The sequence below is a fragment of the Bubalus kerabau genome, chromosome 6, assembly GCF_029407905.1.
Source record: "Bubalus kerabau isolate K-KA32 ecotype Philippines breed swamp buffalo chromosome 6, PCC_UOA_SB_1v2, whole genome shotgun sequence".
Classification (NCBI taxonomy): domain Eukaryota; kingdom Metazoa; phylum Chordata; class Mammalia; order Artiodactyla; family Bovidae; genus Bubalus; species Bubalus kerabau.
In genome coordinates, this window is record NC_073629.1 from 23,564,737 (window position 1) to 23,588,508 (window position 23,772).

Consider the following 23,772-nt stretch of genomic DNA (forward strand, 5'->3'; position numbering starts at 1 on the left):
ACTGTTACTAAGTTCTCCCAAAGTACTCTGAATGCAATCTTTCCCTTATTTTGACTGAAATAAATAAAAGATCTATTTTTAGAATGAAAATTAAAAGTCTTTGTTCTCCAATTTTTATTCTGCTCAAGCCTGGTCATGGAGACCAGGGTAACTCAGTTCCCAATTTGGTACAATCTGGGCTCTTTGTCAAAGGAAGTCAAGTCAATCCAACTTCAAATCTCTTCTGTGAATCAACTCCTTATCCTCAAAATTCAGAACAATGAGTGAACCAAACAGGCAGCAGCACCCACCATGCAAGTGATATATCTGCAACTGCATCTGGCTGAGATTACATGAGAAAACAGAGTAGTCAAAAAAAAGAAGAGAACAGAGGAAAATGATATGATTTAAGCTTTTCCAGGACATCGCTTTAGTCAATGAGTGTGAACTCGAAGAAATCTCTCAGTAAGGGGTTCAGATCAGATTAGATCAGTCCCTCAGTCATGTCGAACTCTTTGCGACCCCATGAATTGCAGCACGCCAGGCCTCCCTGTCCATCACCAACTCTCGGAGTTCACTCAGACTCACGTCCATCGAGTCAGTGATGCCATCCAGCCATCTCATCCTCTGTCGTCCCCTTCTCCTCCTGCCCCCAATCCCTCCCAGCATCAGAGTCTTTTCCAATGAGTCAACTCTTCGCATGAGGTGGCCAAACTACTGGAGTTTCAGCTTTAGCATCATTCTTTCCAAAGAAATCCCAGGGCTGATCTCCTTCACAATGGACTGGTTGGATCTCCTTGCAGTCCAAGGGACTCTCAAGAGTCTTCTCCAACACCACAGTTCAAAAGCATCAATTCGTCGGCCCTCAGCCTTCTTCACAGTCCAACTCTCACATCCATACATGACCACAGGAAAAATCATAGCCTTGACTAGACGAACCTTTGTTGGCAAAGTAATGTCTCTGCTTTTGAATCTGCTATCTAGGTTGGTCATAACTTTCCTTCCAAGGAGTAAGTGCCTTTTAATTTCATGGCTGCAGTCACCATCTGTAGTGATTTTGGCGCCCCCAAAAATAAAGTCTGACACTGTTTCCACTGTTTCCCCATCTATTTCCCATGAAGTAATGGGACCGGATGCCATGATCTTTGTTTTCTGAATGTTGAGCTTTAAGCCAACTTTTTCACTCTCCACTTTCACTTTCACAAGAGGCTTTTGAGTTCCTCTTCACTTTCTGCCCTAAGGGTGGTGTCATCTACATATCTGAGGTGATTGATATTTCTCCCGGCAATCTTGATTCCAGCTTGTGTTTCTTCCAGTCCAGCATTTCTCATGATGTACTCTGCATAGAAGTTAAATAAACAGGGTGACAATATACAGCCTTGACGAACTCCTTTTCCTATTTGGAACCAGTCTGTTGTTCCATGTCCAGTTCTAACTGTTGCTTCCTGACCTGCATACAAATTTCTCAAGAGGCAGATCAGGTGGTCTGGTATTCCCATCTCTTTCAGAATTTTCCACAGTTTATTGTGATCCACACAGTCAAAGGCTTTGGCATAGTCAATAAAGCAGAAATAGATGCTTTTCTGGAACTCTCTTGCTTTTTCCATGATCCAGCAGGTGTTGGCAATTTGATCTCTGGTTCCTCTGCCTTTTCTAAAACCAGCTTGAACATCAAGAAGTTCACGGTTCACATATTGCTGAAGCCTGGCTTGGAGAATTTTGAGCATTACTTTACTAGCGTGTGAGATGAGTACAATTGTGCGGTAGTTTGAGCATTCTTTGGCATTGCCTTTCTTTGGGATTGGAATGAAAACTGACCTTTTCCAGTCCTGTGGCCACTGCTGAGTTTTCCAAATGTGCTAGCATATTGAGTGCAGCACTTTCACAGCATCATCATTCAGGATTTGAAATAGCTCCACTGGAATTCCATCACCTCCACTAGCTTTGTTGGTAGTGATGCTTTCTAAGGCCCACTTGACTTCACATTCCAGGATGTCTGGCTCTAGGTCAGTGATCACACCGTCGTGATTATCTTGGTCGTGAAGATCTTTTTTGTACAGTTCTTCTGTGTATTCTTGCCACCTCTTCTTAATATCTTCTGCTTCTGTTAGGTCCATACCATTTCTGTCCTTTATCAAGCCCATCTTTGCATGAAGTGTTCCTTTGGTATCTCTGATTTTCTTGAAGAGATCTCTAGTCTTTCCCATTCTATTGTTTTCCTCTATTTCTTTGCATTGATCGCTGAAGAAGGCTTTCTTAGCTCTTCTTGCTATTCTTTGGAACTCTGCAGTCAGATGCTTATATCTTTCCTTTTCTCCTTTGTTTTTTGCTTCTCTTCTTTTCACAGCTATTTGTAAGGTCTCCCCAGACAGCCATTTTGCTTTTTTGCATTTCTTTTCCATGGGGATGGTCTTGATCCCTGTCTCCTGTACAATGTCATGAACCTCATTCCATAGTTCATCAGGCACTCTATCTATCAGATCTAGGCCCTTAAATCTATTTCTCACTTCCACTGTATAATCATAAGGGATTTGACTTAGGTCACACCTGAATGGTCTAGTGATTTTCCCTACTTTCTTCAATTTAAGTCTGAATTTGGCAATAAGGAGTTCATGGTCTGAGCCACAGTCAGCTCCTGGTCTTGTTTTTGCTGACTGTACAGAGCTTCTCCATCTTTGGCTGCAAAGAATAGAATCAATCTGATTTCGGTGTTGACCATCTGGAGATGTCCATGTGTAGAGTCTTCTCTTGTGTTGTTGGAAGAGGGTGTTTGCTATGACCAGTGCATTCTCTTGGCAAAATTCTATTAGCCTTTGCCCTGCTTCATTCCGTATTCCAAGGCCAAATTTGCCTGTTACCCCAGGTGTTTCTTCCTAGTTTTGCATTCCAGTTCCCTATAATGAAAAGGACATCTATTATGGATGTCAGTTCTAAAAGGTCCTGTAGGTCTTCATAGAACCATTCAACTTCAGCTTCTTCAGCGTTACTGGTTGGGGCATAGACTTGGATTACTGTGATATTGAATGGTTTGCCTTGGAAATGAACAGAGATCATTCTGTCATTTTTGAGATTGCATCCAAGTACTGCATTTCAGATTTTTGTTGACCATGATGGCTACTCCATTTCTTCTAAGGGATTCCTGCCTGCAGTAGTAGATACAATGGTCATCTGAGTTAAAATCACCCATTCCAGTCCATTTTAGTTCGCTGATTCCTAGAATGTCAACATTCACTCTTGCCATCTCTTGTTTGACCACTTCCAATTTGCCTTGATTCATGGACCTGACATCCCAGGTTCCTATGCAATATTGCTCTTACAGCATCGGACCTTGCTTCTATCACCAGTCACATCCACAACTGGGTATTGTTTTTGCTTTGTGTCCATCCCTTCATTCTTTCTGGAGTTATTTCTCCACTGATCTCTAGAAGCATATTGGGTACCTACTGACCTGGGGAGTTCCTCTTTCAGTATCCTATCATTTTGCCTTTTCATACTGTTCATGGGGTTCTCAAGGCAAGAATACTTACTGGAGAAGGGAATGGCAAACCCAGGACTTAAGCTGCCACAATTTTGACAATTGACTGCAAAGAAATGGGAACAAGTGTACCCTGGAACTAAAGATTAACTTACCTAAAAAACCAAGATGATGCTGGTCAGACCACTGATGACCGATTGAAGATGACTGTTATAGATGACTGTGCTGTTTATGCGTGTTACCTCCCCCACCACTGTCTATAAAACCTCTCACCCGCTGCTTGTCGGGGGTTGGAGGGGGAGTCAGCCTTTGTATGGATGTCCTCCACCCGCACCCCACCCCTAGTTGCTGGCATCCGAAGGAAAACAAACTTTCCATTCCACCAATCTGGCCTGCTTATTAGCTTTTGAGTGGCGAGCAGCTGGACCCCCCACGCATACCTTTTCAGTGACAGATTTTGACGCCCAATGTGGGGCTGGCTACTGCTGGCTACAACTGGCTACAGCTGGCTACTGCTGGCACCTGTGTGTTCATGACACCTGACTCTCCTGGGCCTTTCAGGAGACCCAGCGGCTATGACAGTGTATTAGCCTGCTGCTTGTAGCTAGCTAGCCCCAGGTAGGGGACTTGGGGGACATTCCTAGCAGCTGCCGAAACTATTTGTGTTGAGGATCCTCCATTTTTCCCCTGCTAGGCATTGGCTGCCAACTTATACCTTTCTTGGTAAAGAATGGAAACTTGCATTTGGGATGAGCTGACAAGCTCCAAGACCGGGTAAGTCCACCGATGTGCACACAGGCAACCTTCCCATTTGTGAGTACTACTGAAGGAAATAGCAACCCACTCCAGTATTCTTGCCTGGAGAATCCCATGGATGGAGGAGCCTCGTGGGCTACAGTCCACAGGGTCACAAAGAGTTGGACATGACTGAGTGACTTCACTTTCCCTGCTATTTGGGCATTCTTGCCAGTTGGTTCTGATGTGTGTCATGTTGAGAACTGTTTGGCACATGAGGTGCTATTTGGTCTTTTTCCCAATTGGTTCTGACATGAATGATGTTGAGGATCATTTATGAGCACTGATTGCTATTTGGGCATTTTTGCCAATTGGTTCTGATGTCAGTCTGCTGTTGAGGACCATTTGTGAACATGAAGTGCTTTTGGGCATTCTTGCCAATTGATGCTGACATCTGACCGCTGTTGAGGACCATTTGTAAGCACCAGTGCCATTTGGGTATTTTGCCAATTGGTTCTGACATTTGACTACCACTGTGGACCATTTGTGTTGGGATTCTGACATTTGACTACCACCATGGACCATTTATACGCGCTCCAGTGTTCTTGCCTGGAGAATCCCAGGGACGGGGAGCCTGGTGGGCTGCTGTCTACAGGGTCGCACAGAGTTGGACACAACTGAAGTGACTTAGCAGCAGCAGCGGACCATTTGTGTTGGGGAAGTGTTTGTTTGGGACTCTGTACTGGTCACCCTTGGAGAGGGTTTATGATAGATCTGTCATGTGGTATGTGGCCTTACATTCCATTTGTATAACTGGTACTCTTATTACCTTATGTAAAATGGGAAATTCAGGTTCAGTTCATTAAGAAAAAATCTAGCTGTGAATTTAAGACTAAAAAAGAATTTTTTTGGACAATGTATGGCTACAGTATTCTTCAGACTCCAGAGAATATTGGTTAAGATGAAAGTCTTGAAATTAAAAAAACTGGTTCTTTTTGCATATGCAGTTAGGGAAAGCTAACTTGATAAAACATTTTTTTCAGACCCTGAGAAACCAAAAACATGCCTAGGAGAAAACTTGAAGTTAACACTTATCATGTCCTTGAAATAAACAGTCCACAGGAACTCCAGTTTTTGGTTAACTGTAAAACTTCAAGCTGAGGCGGGGAAAAAAAAGGAAAGCCTTTTAAAATTGAGTGTGTAATTTGGCTATTCTGATTATTATCCATAAACTGATAAGTTTACTTGCAATGCTCAATTCATGAAATGTAAAAAGATGAAAGAATTAGGTCTCTGTCTGGATGTCTGTATGTCTCAGTATGTCCTTTTGTCTTTGGATAATATCTCTGAGGTTAATTTGTAAAAGAATTCTGCTGCTGCTGCTGCTGCTAAGTCGCTTCAGTCATGTCCAACTCTGTGCGACCCCAGAGACGGCAGCCCACCAGGCTCCCCTGTCCCTGGGATTCTCCAGGCAAGAACACTGGAGTGGGTTGCTGTTGCCTTCTTCAATGCATGAAAGTGAAAAGTGAAAGGGAACTGGCCTTAAAAAATATAAGTACTTACAAATCAAACAAATCTAAATTTACCTACTTTTGTCTCCTTGTAAGATCAAGAGGGAAACTAAAGATGTTTGGGTTTATTAAACATATATGTTGTACCACTGAAGAAAAATTATGCTATAAAAATTGTATGTTTTTTGAGGTTATAAAATATGTCCTTAAGTTTGCCAATCAGAAAATGCTGGTGTAACATTTCAATTTCAATTTCTTGGTTTTGTAAAAACTTTCAATGGTTAAAAACTGTAAAATATGTAAATATGATAAGTAAAAATATGTAAAAATGATAAGTGAAGCATTTTGGTATGTAAAGCAAGTAGGATATATGTTGTCAACCAAGAAAACATATACAGAATGGAGATATTTTTGTTGAGGAAAAATGATGGTAATAATTTTGCCCTACAGTTGTTTGTTTCTGGATGAAAAAATACAGGACAAATTTGTTTGGATATAGAAAGTGACAAAAGGTGTGTGAAAAAGGAATTTTGAAAAAATTCATATGTTGTCAGGATTTAGATTAGACTGACTTTCATTAGGTAAATGAATTTTGTTACTAACAGTAAGCTGATGCAAGCCTGACGTTAGGTTTTCTCTCTGTTAAGAAAGCAAAGTTCTCCTGGAATATTGAACTGATTTTGGTAACAGAGACTTCTAATGGAAAGTAATTGTTTGTTTTATAATCATACTTTTGACCCCAATGTTCAGGATGGAAAAATTGTTCAATAAAGTTGTCACTGAGTATAGCTGCTCATGATGGGTAGCACTGCTGATTTTAAGTGTACTACTTAAAGCACATGTACAATGTTCGTGTGACAATTGGGTATGAATGATAGAATGTATGGCCTATAGAGCATTTCCCTATTAACCTCTGAGCCTGTTCATGATATCGGATTAGTTTTACCCCAATGTGGACAACTAGGCAAATATATAAATATAAAGTGTTGCAACTTAAAAGTGAAAAATGATGGAAAAAATATTCATTGGAATGGAAAAAAAAATTCACATATTGAGGTATGGGGAAGTCATTCTGGACTATACATGATTTAATTTGAACTTTAGGCTAAACAAACAGCCTATTTGTGGCCTATTAAACATATACTGTTTATCTGCTTTAATCATTAAGATAAAAAATAGTACAAAGGTACATTTTGATTATTATCCTCATTGTAATATGCCCTGCTGCTGCTGCTGCTGCTGCTAAGTCACTTCAGTCGTGTTCAACTCTGTGCGATCCCATAGACGGCAGCCCACCAGGCTCCCCCGTCCCTGGGATTCTCCAGGCAAGAACACTGGAGTGGGTTGCCATTTCCTTCTCCAATGCATGAAAGTGAAAAGTGAAAGTGAAGTCGCTCAGTCGTGTCCGACTCTTCGTGACCCCATGGACTGCAGCCTACCAGGCTCCTCCTTCCATGGGATTTTCTAGGCAAGAGTACTGGAGTGGGGTGCTATCGCCTTCTCCGGTAATATGCCCAGTAATTTTCAAATGTTTGTCCAGGAACTATGAAAGTTTATTGCCTTTCTTGCTCTGTACCTGTCCCTCCTCAAGACTGAGGAGTATCAAAGGAAAGAGGGGACTGAAACAGAGCAGGACCATATATGGTCCTTGCCCTCCAACCATGTCCTCTGCCTGGCTTTTGCCTGTGGAAAACTTCAGTCAAAGAATAAGTTTAATCAGAGGCATGCTGAAACAAAGGAGAACAGTCTAAGGAGACTAAATAATAATAATGTAGTCATTAAACATAGTCAAGGAACTTTAGTTCTTTCTCATGTGCTCAATAGATAATATTATCTTAATAGATGATATTCTGAGCCATATCTAGTGAGCTGTCTTATAGATACCAAAACACCAGGTGGAGAAGTTAACTGTATTGATGACCAGACTATACCCAGGACTTCAGCTGCCATAATTTCAAGACTCGACTGCAAAGAAATCGGAACAAGTGTACCATGGAACTGAAGATTAACTGTACCTAAAACAACCAAGATGATGCTGGTCACACCACTGATGACCAATTGAAGTTGATTGTGAGATGACTGTTCTGCATGTTACCTCCCCCCACCCATTCCCCCACCCCCATCTATAAAAGCTCTCACCCACTACTTGTGTGTGGGGGGCGACCTTTGGACAGATGTCTGTCACCCTCTCCCCCAGTTGCTGGCATCTGAAGTAAAACAAACTTTCCTTTCCACCAACCTGGTCTGCTTACTGGCTTTTGAGCAGTGAGCAGCTGGACCCCTCACGCATACATTTCAGTAACAATATCACCAGCCAGAATTTGGGAACGGTCAAAAGGAGAAAGGAGACTCCTGGCCGTATGCCCTACCAACCTCCAAGAATCCTTCTGGCTGGATCCATCTTGGTTGAGTGATGTGCATGCCACCAGGTAGGACCCTAAGACTTATTGGCTGGGGACAACCTGGAAACTAATCCCATCACCATAAAATCTAAGACTGCGAGTCACATGGCATAGCAATTTTCCAGGGTTCCCGTACCCTGCTGCTCTCTACCCAGGGGCCACTTCCTAATAAAGTCTCTTGCTTTCTGTGTCTCCTCAGACAATTCATTTCTAAGTGTTAGACAAGAGCCCACTCTTGGGCCCTGGAAGAGGTCCCCCTTCCTGAAACATATCCATGGGTTAGGCATCCAAAAATTTAACTGCAGACTAAAATATTCAGAAAAAATGTCCCAGAAAGTTCCAAAAGCAAAACTTAAATCTGTTGGGCATATTTGCATAGAATTTACATTGTATTAGGTGTTTAAGTAACCTGAGATGATTTAAAGTGTACAGGAGGATAGGTTATATGCAAATGTTATACCACTTTATATAGTGAACTTGAGCATCTGCAGATTTTACTATTAGTTGGGGGGGGGCGGTGGGGGTGCTGAAGCCAATCCCAGGAGTATACTGAGATATGACTGGATTAGATATAGATATCCTCTGAAGTATTACCTATATAAATAAACACTAGAGCCAATTTCATGTCTATTAATTGGAGACCATTTATTTATAATCATTCATATTTTGAAAGGGTCTGCGGTTGTTTAAAAGAACAAAACAGATGATAAAAATGCTGACAGTGAAGGACTGATACAAGCTACCATGTGTCAAGTGTTTACTACATGCTAAGCACTGGACTAAATGCTTTACCTGCACAACTTATTTAAAACCTTGGGCAACCCATGTAGGAAGAACTCCTATTTGTCTCATTTTTAAGTGACAAATTGAGCCACAGAATATTCCAGAAACTTAGTCAAAGTCACACTGTAACTCAGTCAAGTTTGAACCTACAGCTTGAGATACCAGAATGCTCTGATTTCTCGTTATAGAGATTTCCAGTGAGAAAGAAAAATACCAGCCTCTGATGCCCTGAGATGGCCTGACACTTACAGTCTGACTGATTTCTTCTCATTGGAAATAAACAATCTCAGATACAGAATATCAACTTAAGACAAGGTTTTTCTGAGGCCTTGATAAAATCAATAAAAGAAGGCACCCTCATAATTTTGCCCAGAGGAAAATAAGGTCACTGGGCAACCTACAAAATCTCAAACATCTTCCTCTTTTCATAAGGAAATAACTGCTACTTCCTTACTCCAGTCATAGAATTGTGCACACTAACAGTATTCAATATGGAGCTAACCCTGTTTTTTCCAATCTTTCCCCAAATCACAAATCACCCAACCAAGCCCAAATCCTATAATAGGATTACACCCAACCACACCTTGAAACCAAGTATCCTGAAAGCCAAGTTCCTCTGGGAGTTTATTTTTAAATTATCTATAAAAAATATTATGCCTTTTCTTGTCCAACACCTGATCCTCTCAAGACTGAGTATCAAAGAAAAGTGGGCCACTGACATGGAACAGGACCCTGTGGGGCTCTCCTATTTACAAAAGCCTTTCCATGTCCCTCATTTCATATTTGTTGGGGAAAAGTTTCAGCTCCCTAGACCTTCACTGGGTTTCAAAGGGCAGATTCAAACTAATTAAGTGAGGGAATGCAGAGACAAAGACGGTCAAGAAATAATAATACATGTTCTGAGCTAAGGTTAGCCAAAAGGGGAATATGGCCAACATTTAGACATGGAGGTGAAGCAGCTGTTCTCTGAAGGTGGTTCACAGTATCCAGCAGATACCAGATCACGACAGTCCCAAGCCCTACAGACACTTAGCAGCAGGTGCCAAGAGCTGACAGCTACAGTGTGACACGCCTTTCCTCAGACCTCCCTAAGCTTCACTTTGGTAGCTGGAAGCACTCGGACTGTTGGATTGACAGGTTTGTTGACTCTTCAACTTCTCTCCTGAGTGGACAGGACTGAGCTACTCAACAACTTCCCTCCTGAGCTTTCACTTCACCAATTCTTTCCACAGTTGGAAAGAAAGAAACAATAATGCAGCCATGGGGCAGGGTCCAGGTTCCAACTCAAGGAACGTACATAACTATCTGATATATATCTCTTAATTTCTTCAGGAACTAGGGCCTCACCCACGTGGGAAGGGTGGTGGGAGGATGGTACATTCAGGCAGAGCACAGGCACGGGAACCCCAGATTAGTTAGAACCGGAAGACTGACTGAGATTCCCGGAACAGGACCCTGTTACCTCACCACCAACCAGTCCAGGAAGATCACATACCCTGCAGCTCTCCCCCTAAATACTGCATATAAAAACTCTCCCCCAAAACTTATCAGGCAGTCTGAGCCTTTTGAACAGGCAGGAGTCCCCTTTCTCCTTGCCCAGCCCTGCAATAAGCCTTTCTCTGTTTCAGACTCCTGCATTTCCTTTTGTTTGGCTTTACTGTGCCTCCAGCACACAAACTCCTGTTACACAATCCAGCAGAGCCTGAAGGGCATGGGTGCACACAGTGTGAAGTGGGGCACGGTGGTCGCTTCGATTTCCACCCCCCAACGAAGCCGGCAGCGCCTTCCCCCCATTCTACCCTGAGATCCCAGGGAGGGGACATCCCACGAAGTCCCAAGGGCTCTTCTGGGGACGTTCAGAGTTCCCAGGGCAGCGGGAAGAGGACAATTGCAAAGAGGAAAGGGACTTTTTTTTTTTCCCCTGGCGGGAATTTTACCTCAGGGCAGAGAACTCTAGAAATGCAGGGAGAGCGGGTGCATTTAGGGGAGGCCTAAAAGTCCCTCCCTGTCGCTCACCCCGAATGGATTTCAACTCTTTCCACGACGTTCAAACCTGAAGAGACGGCCGCGGGCCGGCGCCCCCTGGCGTCACGGAGGAAGCGGCTCGGGTCCGGGTGACGAGAGGCGGGGTGGGAGACGAGTCCTGGGCCCTCCCAGCCGAGTATGGTCTGGATCAGCTGTGAGATAGCACCCCTAGTCGTGGTTCCATGGTGTAGTGGTGAGTGCTCTGGGCTCTGAATCCAGCGATCCAGGTTCAAATCTCAGTGGGATATTTCTGTTTAACTAGAAGACATTTTACTCCCCTAATAGAACCTGTTTTCCGGCTCCCGTATCCGCGACCAGCGCAGTGTGCACGGATTTGGCAGGCAGGTGTGAGATCATCCCGGGCGTCCCCGCTGGACCCGGGCGACTCTGCCCGTCACTGGCCGTCCAAGGCCCGGCCCTGCCGCCAGGGGGCGAAGCGACCGAACCATTGCCATCGCCCTGTCGGGTCCCTTGGGTCTCGCCGGTAAAAGGCAGAGACAGAGACCACAGAGTTCTGCCTCCCCAGGGGGCTTCGCACCGCACGTCTTGTAACTGCACGGCTGTCCTTGTGAGTAAATGGTGGCGGGGGGTAGAGGGGGCTGCGATGTCGCTGATCAGTTAGGATGGCAGCTTTTGGGTGGAGGGTTCCAGACCTGAATGGGAAGAACTGTATTTTATTCAGGTGCCCTATTATTCCGAATTTTAATTGATGCTATTCCAGTTTAGTTCAATTTTATTTAGAATTTCTCGTTCCTAGGTCTCCATTGGATGTGGAAAGCCACTGTTAGGCTAAGATTTGAAGCTTGACTCCAGGAAATTTCGTACTTTCAAGTTCAGCCAGGAAGAGGAGAAAGTTCAAGGATCCAGCATCTGGGGAAACCAGGGGTCCCTGACCCACCTCCACCCAGGCCTTTGAGACACCCGCTGATCTTATAGTTAAGGCTAGACTATAAGGAATATACCTTGTTTGGTTACATGTGAGTTGGAAACCACATTCATTTTGTTATCATTATAAAATGAATTTCTAAGGTGTCACCTCTGGACATTGAGAACACAGTGTAAAAATTAATCTGTTTAAGCCTTTTGTGGAACAAGCATATGGATAAGAACTATCCCAAGAGACTATAAAACACAATAATTTATATGTACCCCCAGGACAGTGACAAAATAAAACTGCTGTCCTCAATTATATTGTTATTGGCATTGTAGGTATTTCTTTATTCTTTTATCTATAATGCACAGAAAAGTAAAGGAAACTGTATGAGATACCACATTTCTATTACTTCCAGTTTCATTAAAAACAAAACTACTGATATTAGTAGAAAGAGATTCAGCTGAATGATAGACATTCAATTTAAAAAACCTGTAGTTCTGAATTTGAATTATGAATATATATGAATATGTAGAAGTATGAATATATATTTGCTATCTCTGTCCACTGGAAAGATGTAGAAATAAAACAGTTCTAGTGGATATCTTTAGGTTAAACAATTTGATTTGGAAATAATGTTTTGCACCAAGAAAAACCAGAGATTCTTAGAGAAATGACTGACTCCAAGTCAGAAAATAGTCAGGATGAGACAGAAGCACCTTGTCATACTGATATCAAGAAAGGTCTCAAAGAGAATTAGAATCTTATCAAAAGGATGAAGGAGCCAACTTAAAGTCACTTTCACTACTGAAAGAGAAGGTAATTGGAGTATCAGTAAGGGCTATATTGCAATGAATTGAATTATTTTAATGTGCTTTAAACTTCAAATTCATATTAGCATGGGGGAGGGGGGAGAAATAAGCTTATTGGCGACCACAGAGGATGCTTGGGGAATTGTTCATTAAGTTGCAGTTTTCTTTACATAAGGTACCACTAAGTAAGTAAACAATATTTAGGGGAAGTTTCTTTTTATACAATTGTTCCAGTAAATAACGTATAATGATGGAATATCACCATTTTGCTCCACATAATCAATTAATGGGCATAGAGCTTGAACTTGAAGAATTGCTAATATTATTTGAAGAAACACACGGGACTTGATGTGTCTCCTGATCAGAGAGCACATACCACTTCTGAGGAAGTCTTGCCAAGATATTAAACATGAATTTCCTCAGTCTCTATGACAAATATGGAGAAACATGGAAGCAATAACAGATTTGATTTTCTAGGGCTCCAAAATCACTGTGTAAGGTGACTGCAGCCATGAAATTAAAAGACGCTTGCTCCTTGGAAGGAAAGCTATGATAAACTAGACAGTGTATTAAAAAGCAGAGATATTACTTTGCCAACAAAGGTCCATAAAGTCAAAGCTATGGTTTTTCCAGTAGTCATGTATGGATATGATAGTTAGTCATAAAGAAGGCTGATGCTTTCTAACTGGGGTGCTGGAGAAGACTCTTGAGAGTCCCTTGGACAGCAAGGAGATCAAATCAGTCAATCCTAAAGGAAATCAACCCTGAATATTCATTGGAAGGACTGAAGCTGAAGCTGAAGCACCAATACTTTGACTACCTGATGCAAAGAACCAACTTGGTGGAGGAGAAGGGGACAACAGAGGATGAGGGGGTTGGATGGCCTCACTGATTCAATGGATATGAGTTTCAGCAAATGAAACTGATGTTAAAGGACAGGGAAGCCTGGCATTCTGCAGTCCATGGGGTCACAAAGAGGTGGATTAGACTTAGTGACTGAACAACAAGCAGGACTGAGGAACTGGATTTTAATTATATTTAATTTCTAATTCATGTGAAAGTAAAGTTAAAAACTGAAGACATGCACAATATTTTTCTATTAACATAGCTTTAAAACTCTGGTAGAATTACATTTCCTTTCAGTTCAGTTCAGTCGCTCAATCGTGTCCAACTCTTTGCGACCCCATGAATTGCAGCACGCCAGGCCTCCCTGTCCATCACCAGCTCCTGGAGTTCACTCAGACTCATGTTCATCGAGTCAGTGATTCCATCCAGCCATCTCATCCTCTGTCATCCCCTTCTCCTCCTGCCCCCAATCCCTCCCAGCATCAGAGTCTTTTCCAATCAGTCAACTCTTCGCATGAGGTGGCCAAAGTATTGGAGTTTCAGCTTTAGCATCATTCCTTCCAAAGAACACCCAGGGCTGATCTCCTTCAGAATGGACTGGTTGGATCTCCTTGCAGTCCAAGGGACTCTCAAGAGTCTTCTCCAACACCACAGTTCAAAAGCATCAATTCTTCAGTGCTCAGCCTTCTTCACAGTCCAGCTCTCACATCCATACATGACCACTGGAAAAACCATAGCCTTGACTAGACGGACCTTTGTTGGCAAAGTACTGTCTCTGCTTTTGAATATGCTATCTAGGTTGGTCATAACTTTTCTTCCAAGGAGTAAGCAGCTTTTAATTTCCTTTACTGTGTAGTATTAATTAGCATGTAGAAGATGATATTTGTATTAGTGTGTGCTTATAAAGGGGCTTCCCCAGTGGCTCAGCAGTAAAGCATCCTCCTGGAGTGCAGGAGATGCGGGTTTGATCCCTGGGTTGGGAAGATCCCCTGGAGGAGGGCATGGCAACCTGCTCCAGTATTCTTGCCTGGAGAACCCCATGGACAGAGGAGCCTACACTCCATCATGTGGCAAAGAGTCAGACACGGCTAAAGTGACTTAGCATGTAGGCACTTGCTTATGCTGCTTATACTTCTTTAGTTTTCAATGGGGCTACTAGAAAAATCTACATTACGTATGTGGCTTGCATTTTCTTTCTTTCTTTTTTTTATAGCATGGCTCTAGATTTTACCACCAAAAAGGAAACATAGAGGACAGAAGAATTTCTTAAATTACACTCAGGTATACAATTTAGATTGCCGTAATGCTACAGAACACACAACTCAGTTTCTTCAACAAATGATCAAAAAAAAAAAAGGTGTGTAAGAGACCAAGAGAGAGCTAGAGCGAGAGAGTAAGAGCAAGAAAGAGAAAGGAAGGAAGAAACCAAGGGTAAACATATATGTAAAGACTTAAACACATATTCTACTGATTACAGCTTGTGGATTTTATTTGGATACCAAGAAAGGATACTAACTTAAAAACAATAATTGGAACAACTTTGAACAACATTTTATGATATTAAAGATGTTTAATTAATTTATGAATAAATGTAATGCTATGAGGATAATACTTTCAAAAAAAGATAATACTTTCAAAAATAGTTAGAGAAACATGTCCATGGGTCGCAAAGAGTCAGGCATGACTGAGAGACTTCACTTTCTTTCACTGATGTAATTGGGGCTTCCTAGGTGGCGCAGCGGTAAAGAATCTGCCTGTCAATGTAGGAGACACAAGAGTTGCAGTTTGATCTCTGGGATGGGAAGATCCCCTGGAGAAGGAAATGGCAACCCACTCCAGTATTCTTGCCTGGAAAATTCCATGGACAGAGGAGCCTGGTGGGCTATAGTCCATGGCGTCGCAAGCAATTGGATATGACTGAGCACACACTGGCATAATCACAGATGAAATATGATGTCTGAGATTTGCTTTAAAAGATATAGGAATAGGTAAGTGGGTGGACTATAGTAAAACAAAGTCAGCCGTAAGTTGATAATTGTTCTGTTATGTCTACTTTTATGTACTATTGAAATTCTGCATTTGAAAAAGAATGATAGAGCACAGGTCTACCTGGAATAATGGCAGCTGAATCTCTCAACATGAAATTCAGAGGGCTAGGGACTAACATAGAGAGTCATGGACACCGCTCAAAACCCTGCCCCGAACAACCAGGGGCCAGAGAACACTATAGATTCCAATTGGTTTGTATTCAGCTAGGTGTGGGAGCCACACAGCAGTAGCAGGACCAGCAAAGACTCTGCACATAGAGGAGAGGACAGCAGGGAGGGAGTACTCGGGAGGGAACTCAGGTAAAATTACTCACAGTAAGAGCATATGGATAAACTCATTAGATGTCTGAGACCTGGTTGGCTATAGCTCTGGTGATTAGAGAATTGACAGGAACGGGTTTGACAGTGCTGAGGACCAGAGGGTGGCAATCTTGAAGAGGCCCAATTACTGGGATCAAGTGTGAGATCTAGCAAAAGGGAGCATCCTTTGGATGCTTGTAGTGAAGAAAAGGAATGGTGCAACTGGCAGAAATTAAAGTTCCCACTGAAAGAAACAGAATCCCAGAATCAGGAGACATATGATACCTTTCCCAAAACCTTACCTCTGCTAGAGTAATTGCACAAGACAGACCAAGAACTAAGGAATCGACTATGCCAATCAAAGTACTAGTTTTTTCCTACCTAGGACTAATCATGTAGCAGACACTGATTCCAAGGTGACAAAAAAACCCACAAAAACATATACAAAGAGTCAAAATTTTAGTTCTTGAAAAGAGTCCCTTCAAAATCACCCACAAAACATAGGATAAATGTAAAATAGCATCTGTATCTGAATTGTTTCTGAACAAACATCTGTAGAAGCACACAAACACACACATGGGGAAAAGCCCCAGAACTTCAAATAAATACACAAGATAGAAGTAGACAAGAATGAAGAAATGAGAATTGCCAGAAATTAGAAAAAAATGGAAGAAAATAAAATTCTCTGCAAAAGAGGCTAAATAACAAGGTACCTAAGGGATCATATTTGTCTAAAATTATAAGGGACCATGAACTAAAAAAAGTGAAAGATCAAACAGAATAGAAATAAATAAAAGATAATGAGAAAGGATCAGAGAGAAAGTCATAAAGACCTGGGAGAAACAGAACTGAAACAGTCAGCTTTAAGACCTATCCCAGTAAAGGCTAATAGATTTTTAAAAAAATTTTTCCTGTGAAACCCCAGGTCTCCCTTTGCCCTCAGTGGAAAGAAACTCAATTTACATTCTACATCTCAACACAACATACAAAGCAAGATGATTTTTTTTTTTTAAAAATCAATAAATTCATTGTGGACAAGTCATTTATGTTTTCCTAAGCTGTTCATTCAGACTTAAATTGAAGAAAGTAGGGAAAACCACTAGACCATTCAGGTATAACCTAAATCAAACCCCTATGATTATACAGTGGAACTGACAAATAGATTCAGGGGATTAAATCTGATAGAGTGCCTGAAAAACTACAGGCAGAGGTTTGGGACATTGTACAGGAGGCAGTGATCAAGATCATCTAAGAAAAGAAATGCAAAAAGGCAAAATGATTGTCTGAGGATGACTTATAAATAGCTGATAAGAGAAGCTGAAGGCAAAGGCGAAAAGGAAAGATATACCCATCTGAATGCAGAGAGATAAGAAAGCCTTCCTAAGTGATCAATGCAAAGAAATAGAGGAAAACAATAGAATAGGAAAGACTAGAGATCTGTTCAAGAAAATTAGAGATACCAAGGGAACATTTCATGCAAAGATGGACACAAAAAAGGACAAAAACAGTACGGACCTAACAGAAGTAGAAGATGTTAAGAAGAGGTGGGAAGAAAACACAGAAGAACTATACAAAAAAGATCTTCATGATCCAGATAACAACATGGTGTGATCCCTAGAGCCAGACAACCTGGAGCACAAAGTCAAGTGAGCCTTGCTGCTACTGTTACTGCTGCTGCTAAGTCGCTTCAGTCGTGTCCGACACTGTGCGACCCCACAGACGGCAGCCCACCAGGCTCCCCCGTCCCTGCGATTCTTCAGGCAAGAACACTGGAGTGGGTTGCCATTTCCTTCTCCAATGCAGGAAAGTGAAAAGTGAAAGTGAAGTTGCTCAGTCGTGTCCGACTCTTCACAACCCCATGGACCACAGCCTACCAGGCTCCTCCGTCCATGGGATTTTCCGGGCAAGAGTACTGGAGTGGGGTGCCATGGGCCTTAGAAAGCATCAAAACAAAGAAAGCCAGTGGAGGTGATGGAATTCCAGCTGAGCTATATCAAATCCTAAAAGAAGATGCTGTGAAAGTGCTGCACTCAAAATGCCAGCAAATTTGGAAAACTCAGCAGTGGCCACGGGACTGGAAAAGGTCAGTTTTCATTCCAATCCCAAAGAAAGGCAATGCCAAAGAATGTTCAAACTACTGCAAAATTGTACTCATCTCACACACTAGCAAAGTAACGCTCAAAATTCTCCAAGCCAGCCTTCAACAGTACGTGAATTGAGAACTTCAAGATGTTGAAGCTGGTTTTAGAAAAGGCAGAGGAACCAGAGATCAATTAGCCAACATCCGTTGGATCATAGAAAAATCAAGAGAGTGTCAGAAAAACATCTATTCTGCTTTATTGACTATGTCAAAGCCTTTGACTATGTGGATCACACAAACTGTGGAAAATTTTGAAAGAGATGGAAATTCCAGACCACTTGGCCTGCCTCCTGAGCAATCTGTATACAGGTCAAAAAGCAACAGTTAGAACCGGACATGGAACAACTGACTGGTTCCAAATTGGGAAAGGAGTACTTCAAGGCTGTATATTGTCACTCTGCTTATTTAACTTATATGCAGAGTACATCAGATGAAATGCCATGCTGGATGAAGCACGAGCTGGAATCAAGATTGCTGGGAGAAATATCAATAACCTCATAGATGTAGATAACACCACCCTTATGGCAGAAAGCAAAGAGGAACTAAAGAGCCTCTTGTTGAAAGAGGAGAGTGAAAAAGCTGCCTTAAAAAAGCATTCATAAAACTAAGATCATGGCATTCAGTCCCATCACTTCTTGACAAATATATGGGGAAACAGTGGAAACAGTCAGACTTTATTTTCTTGGGCTCCAAAATCACTACAGATGGTGACTGCAGCCATGAAATTAAAAAACGCTTGCTCCTTGGAAGAAAAGCTATGACAAACGTAGACAGCATATTGAAAAGCAGAGACATTACTCTGCCAATAATGGTCCATCTAGTCAAAGCTTCCTTGGTGGCTCAGACGGTAAAGTGTCTGCCCGCAATGCCGGAGACCCAGGTTCGATCCCTGGGTGGGGAAGATCCCCTGGAGAAGGAAATGGCAACCCACTCCAGTACTCTTGCCTGGAAAATTCCATGGACAGAGGACCCTTGTAGGCTACAGTCCATGGGGTTGCAAGGAGTCGGACACGACTGAGCAACTTCACTTCACTTCACTTCACTTAGTCAAAGCTATGGTTTTTCCCATAGTCATGTATGGATGTGAGAGTTGGATCATAAAGAAAGCTGAGCACTGAAGAATTGATGCTTTTGAATTGTGGTGTTGGAGAAGACTGTTGAGAGTCCCTTGGGCTGCAAGGAGATCAAACCAGTCCATCCTAAAGGAAATCAGTCCTGAATATTCATTGGAAGGACTGATGCTGAAGCTCCAATACTTTGGCCACCTGATGTGAAGAACTGACTCCGTAGAAAAGATCCTAATTCTGGGAAAGATTGAAGGCAAGAGGAGAAGGGGACAACAGAAGATGATATGGTTGGATGGCATCAGCAACTCGATGGACATGAGTTTGAGCAAGCTCTGGAAGTTGGTGATGGACAGGGAAGCCTGGCATGCTGCAGTCCATGGGGTTGCAAAGAGTTGGACACGACTGAGTGGCTGAAGTGAACTGACTGAAGCTCTCCATGCCTCAGAGCAATAATAAATATGCCAAACTTAGGTAGTCATCATTCCATTATGAGGAATCTTTAAGGATGAACTCTAATATTTAGAGTTCCTCCAGAACTGACTGAGGAAACTTTGAATTCTGTACATCTGGTCATCATTGCCTATATGTAAGTGAAGATTTAAGACAGTGGGTATTGGGCTCTGCTATGCAGGCAGCCTGGGCATGCTCTTGACCTTCTGCAGGGAATGTGTTGGCACTCCCAGGGTGGGACAACCATCCTGTGCCAGCAGAGGGTCCAAAGGACCCAGTGGGCCCCTCCTCCAGCTCCTACATCTACCCTACCAGTTATTGCACTAAAAATAGATGGGAAAAATGTAGTATATAAAGGGTATACATTTGATTGGGTTGAAATAATACTATAAGAAGTGGTAGGTAAAGGCAGAAGAAAAAAGTACAATAGTGTCCTTGATCATCACAGTGATAAAAAGTTGAAGTTGACAGATATCATTTAAAAATTATACTTCAAATATTAGAAATGTACAACATACTAAGGGATTAAGAGGTCAAAAAATTTTAGTGCATTGGCTATCCAGTCCTTCCTAAATACCAAACACACACACACAAATATGGCATACACAAGTAAAATAAAATAACACAGAGGATAAGCACAATAAATACAATCTACTACAAATGGTAAATATAGCTTAAAAGATGTGGGAGAGTTTAAGATATAAAGATGAATAGGAAAAGCAAGAATATTTATATTAATTTATATCCATATCTACTAAAATAAATCATGATAATAATGCATTATAACACTGAACTTTAAAAATGCATTAGTCCAGAGTGAAATTCAAAATAAAACATTTAATGATATAGGAGGGGTAGAAATTGTCCTTCCCAAGAATATTTATATTAATTTATATCCATACCTACTAAAATCAATCATGATAATAATGCATTATAACACTGAACTTTAAAAATGCATTAGTCCAGAGTGAAATTCAAAATAAAACCTTTAATGATACAGAAGGGGCAGAAATTGTCTTTCCCACAGCACAAGGCCTTCAATACAAGTTTAGAGAATGATAGAATCAGAAAATTTCTAGTGCACAAACACAAATATAATAATTGACACATATCAGGGATGGTAAAATTTTCAGAGAAAGAGCATCATACAATATGATGTTCATACACTCTCAAATTACCACTAATCAAATTATTGATTATAGGCAGAAAAATATGTCATTCCAATGAGTGGACCTTATGAGCCCCTGCATGACAAAGTGTCCGAGGCTAAGATGAGAGCAGTGGTGACAGGAAAAGTGGATGCCCCCAGACTCCAAGGGGCTGCACTGGGAAGCACAGAGTGTTCTTGGCAAAAAGGGTTCACCTGAATTTAATTGTGAGGAAATAATCAGACAACTGCAAAATGTAGACCACTGAGCACACAACTGGCCTGTCCTCTGCAAACAGGTCAATGTCTGCTATCAAAGACATCTATGAAAAGGAGAGATGTTTGTGGTTCCAAAGGACTAAAGAAATATGGTAGTAAAACACTATAGTAACATGTACTTCTTTAGTCCTTTGGAAACTGAAACATCTCCTTTTCTTTTTGTGTTTCTTGGGGAGATATTGACTTTTTTTGTTTTAATTTTTTAAAACTAACTGTTTGAAGAAAGACAGGCCAGTTGTCTTGTTCAATGATCTAAATTCTGCAGTTATCTGATAACTACCTCATGATTAAATTCAGGATAGACACTTTCAGCAATAACACGTATCGTATCGTAAATGCTGTCTGCTCCTAGCACAGTCCATCTAGTGGCAAAGAATGACAGGGTGATATGCTGCATTCTTCCAATTGCTCCCATGCTGGTGTCTGGAGGATGAATATTGAGGGGAACAAGAGTTAAGGTCTCTCTAAACTGTGTGTCCATCAAAGCACTGGTCTCCTTCTGGATGCATGACACTTGGAGGCTGATGAGTGAGATTTCTCCCATCAATTCGGTCTCATGGAGAGTGGTTGTCGGTTGGGATGCTGATTTTCAGGTAAGGATCCCTCCAGTGTTCTGTTTGAGCTTTAACTTGACTTGCTGTGTAGGTCTTTTTCATCAAACGGAAAAGGTAAATTTTATGGTGTGGTTTATTAGAAATTGGCAATATCTTTTCTTAGTTCTTAAGTAACTGGTATCTGCAAAAGACAGAGAGAGAGGAGAGGAGAGGAAGGGAGAGAGAGGAAATGTGAGTCTTTGTTAGGTTCTGGTGATAGCTGAGCCTGGAGGGATGGCCACATGGTAACTGAGGCCAGGGGCAGACAGAGCTCCTGTTGACAGTAAGAGCTGAATTGAAAAAGTGAGATCCATGAGTCATAAGAAATACCTCCCTAAACTTTCACCCAGCCTGTGGTGCAGCACCTAGGGACCCCTGTCCTCACCCCACTTGTACTTGGTGATAGCTCAGCTCAGTGCTGCTTCCAAGCCTTAACTGGATCCCCATCACTTAGTCTTCAACAGTCATTTCACTCTCGAATCCCCTTCATCTGGACCAAATGATAGCTTTCCACACATACCAGGGATGAACATGCTGCACATTCTTCATATAGAAACATACTGCTATGGGAACAGAGGATCATCAGTAGAAAAAGACACCCTCTTCAACCTCTACATCCCTGCCTTCTGAGGAGGAGAAGTAGGCTACGGGGAGAATCCTGGAATGTGAGCACCAACAGGGACCTCAGAATGTATCCAAGTCCAATTCCAAAATTTACAGATGAGGAGCTATGCTTTCCCAGGGTTAGTCAGTTCAGTTCAGTCACTCAGTTGTGTCCGACTCTTTGTGACCCTGTGAATCGCAGCACACCAGGCCTCCCTGTCCATCACCAGCTCCCGGAGTTCACTCAGACTCACATCCATCAAGTCAGTGATGCCATCCAGCCATCTCATCCTCTGTCATCCCCTTCTCCTTCTGCCCCCAATCCCTCCCAGCATCAGAGTCTTTTCCAATGAGTCAACACTTCGCATGAGGTGGCCAAAGTACTGGAGTTTCAGCTTTAGCATCATTCCTTCCAAAGAAATCCCAGGGCTGATCTCCTTCACAATGGACTGGTTGGATCTCCTTGCAGTCCAAGGGACTCTCAAGAGTCTTCTCCAACACCACAGTTCAAAAGCATCAATTCTTCTGCGCTCAGCCTTCTTCACAGTCCAACTCTCACATCCATACATGACCACAGGAAAAACCATAGCCTTGACTAGCTGGACCTTTGTTGGCAAAGTAATGTCTCTGATTATCCAAAACCACATGGCTTGTTACTGACAACCCAGGCCACAGGCCCTTTCTATACATTTGGGGGAAGGGAGAGGGAAGGCTCCAATATGGAGAAGTCCATAGTTAATAGAGGGTGTTTGGTCACCCTCCTGGACAGGAAAAAGACTTTACAGAAAAATCCTGTTCCAAAGGGGCTGAGGAACCAATGAAAAAACAGGAAACTTGAAATCAGCAAAAAGAGATCAGGGAGTAACTGTGGCTCAACCTATTTGCATCCCATGGACACTAGAATACTATGAAGGTGATTGCATGCTGGATCCACCTGAGTCATTTCTAGGACTATTCTCAACATCTGCTGCTGCTGCTGCTAAGTCGCTTCAGTCATGTCTGACTCTGAGAGACCCCATAGACGGCAGCCCACCAGGCTCCCCTGTCCCTGGGATTCTCCAGGCAAGAACACTGGAGTGGGTTGCCATTTCCTTCTCCAATGCAGGAAAGTGAAAAGTGAAAGTGAAGTTGCTCAGTCGTGTCCAACTCTAGCGACTTCATGGACTGCAGCCTACCAGGCTCCTCTGTCCATGGGATTTTCCAGGCAAGAGTACTGGAGTGGGGTGCCATTGCCTTCTCCAATTCTCAACATCTAGACAAAGAAAACTCTGAAGTGAAAAAGCATTCATTTTAGATATACTAGATTCTCATGACTTTTTTAATCAAACTTTTCCCAGAATTTCTCCTAGTATTTTATGCTAACACATAGAAGAGCATGAAAAAGAATAAACGTAGAAGAATGAGGCCTAAGATTCATTATGGAGTTTTGCATACATAAAATATTTAAAGAAAAAACAATTTGTTGACTCTATAGTTCTGAGCCAATTAGTAGGCTGTGAAACCCATTTAGTGAATAGTGAACTACAAGTTGCAGTTGCATTAACAGTAGAAATGAAAACACTGAATTTCATTCTTATGGTAAGAGGAGGTAGTATTTTTTTTTTTTTTTGGAAGTGGAAGGTAATATTTTATACTCTGGGTAATGTTTGTATGTAATGTTTATTTTAAAATTTATCTTATACTACAGAAATTGTGAGAAACTTGGA

General features: G+C 42.0%; 1 long non-coding RNA gene across 1 annotated transcript; it reads left to right on the forward strand.

Moving 5' to 3' along the window:
- Positions 1-11,022: 11,022 nt before the first annotated feature.
- LOC129656071 (uncharacterized) lies at positions 11,023-12,062 on the forward strand. Its single transcript, XR_008716168.1, has 3 exons — positions 11,023-11,103; positions 11,196-11,478; positions 11,668-12,062. It is a non-coding gene; the product is annotated as an uncharacterized LOC129656071 (long non-coding RNA).
- The last annotated feature ends 11,710 nt before the right edge of the window (positions 12,063-23,772 follow it).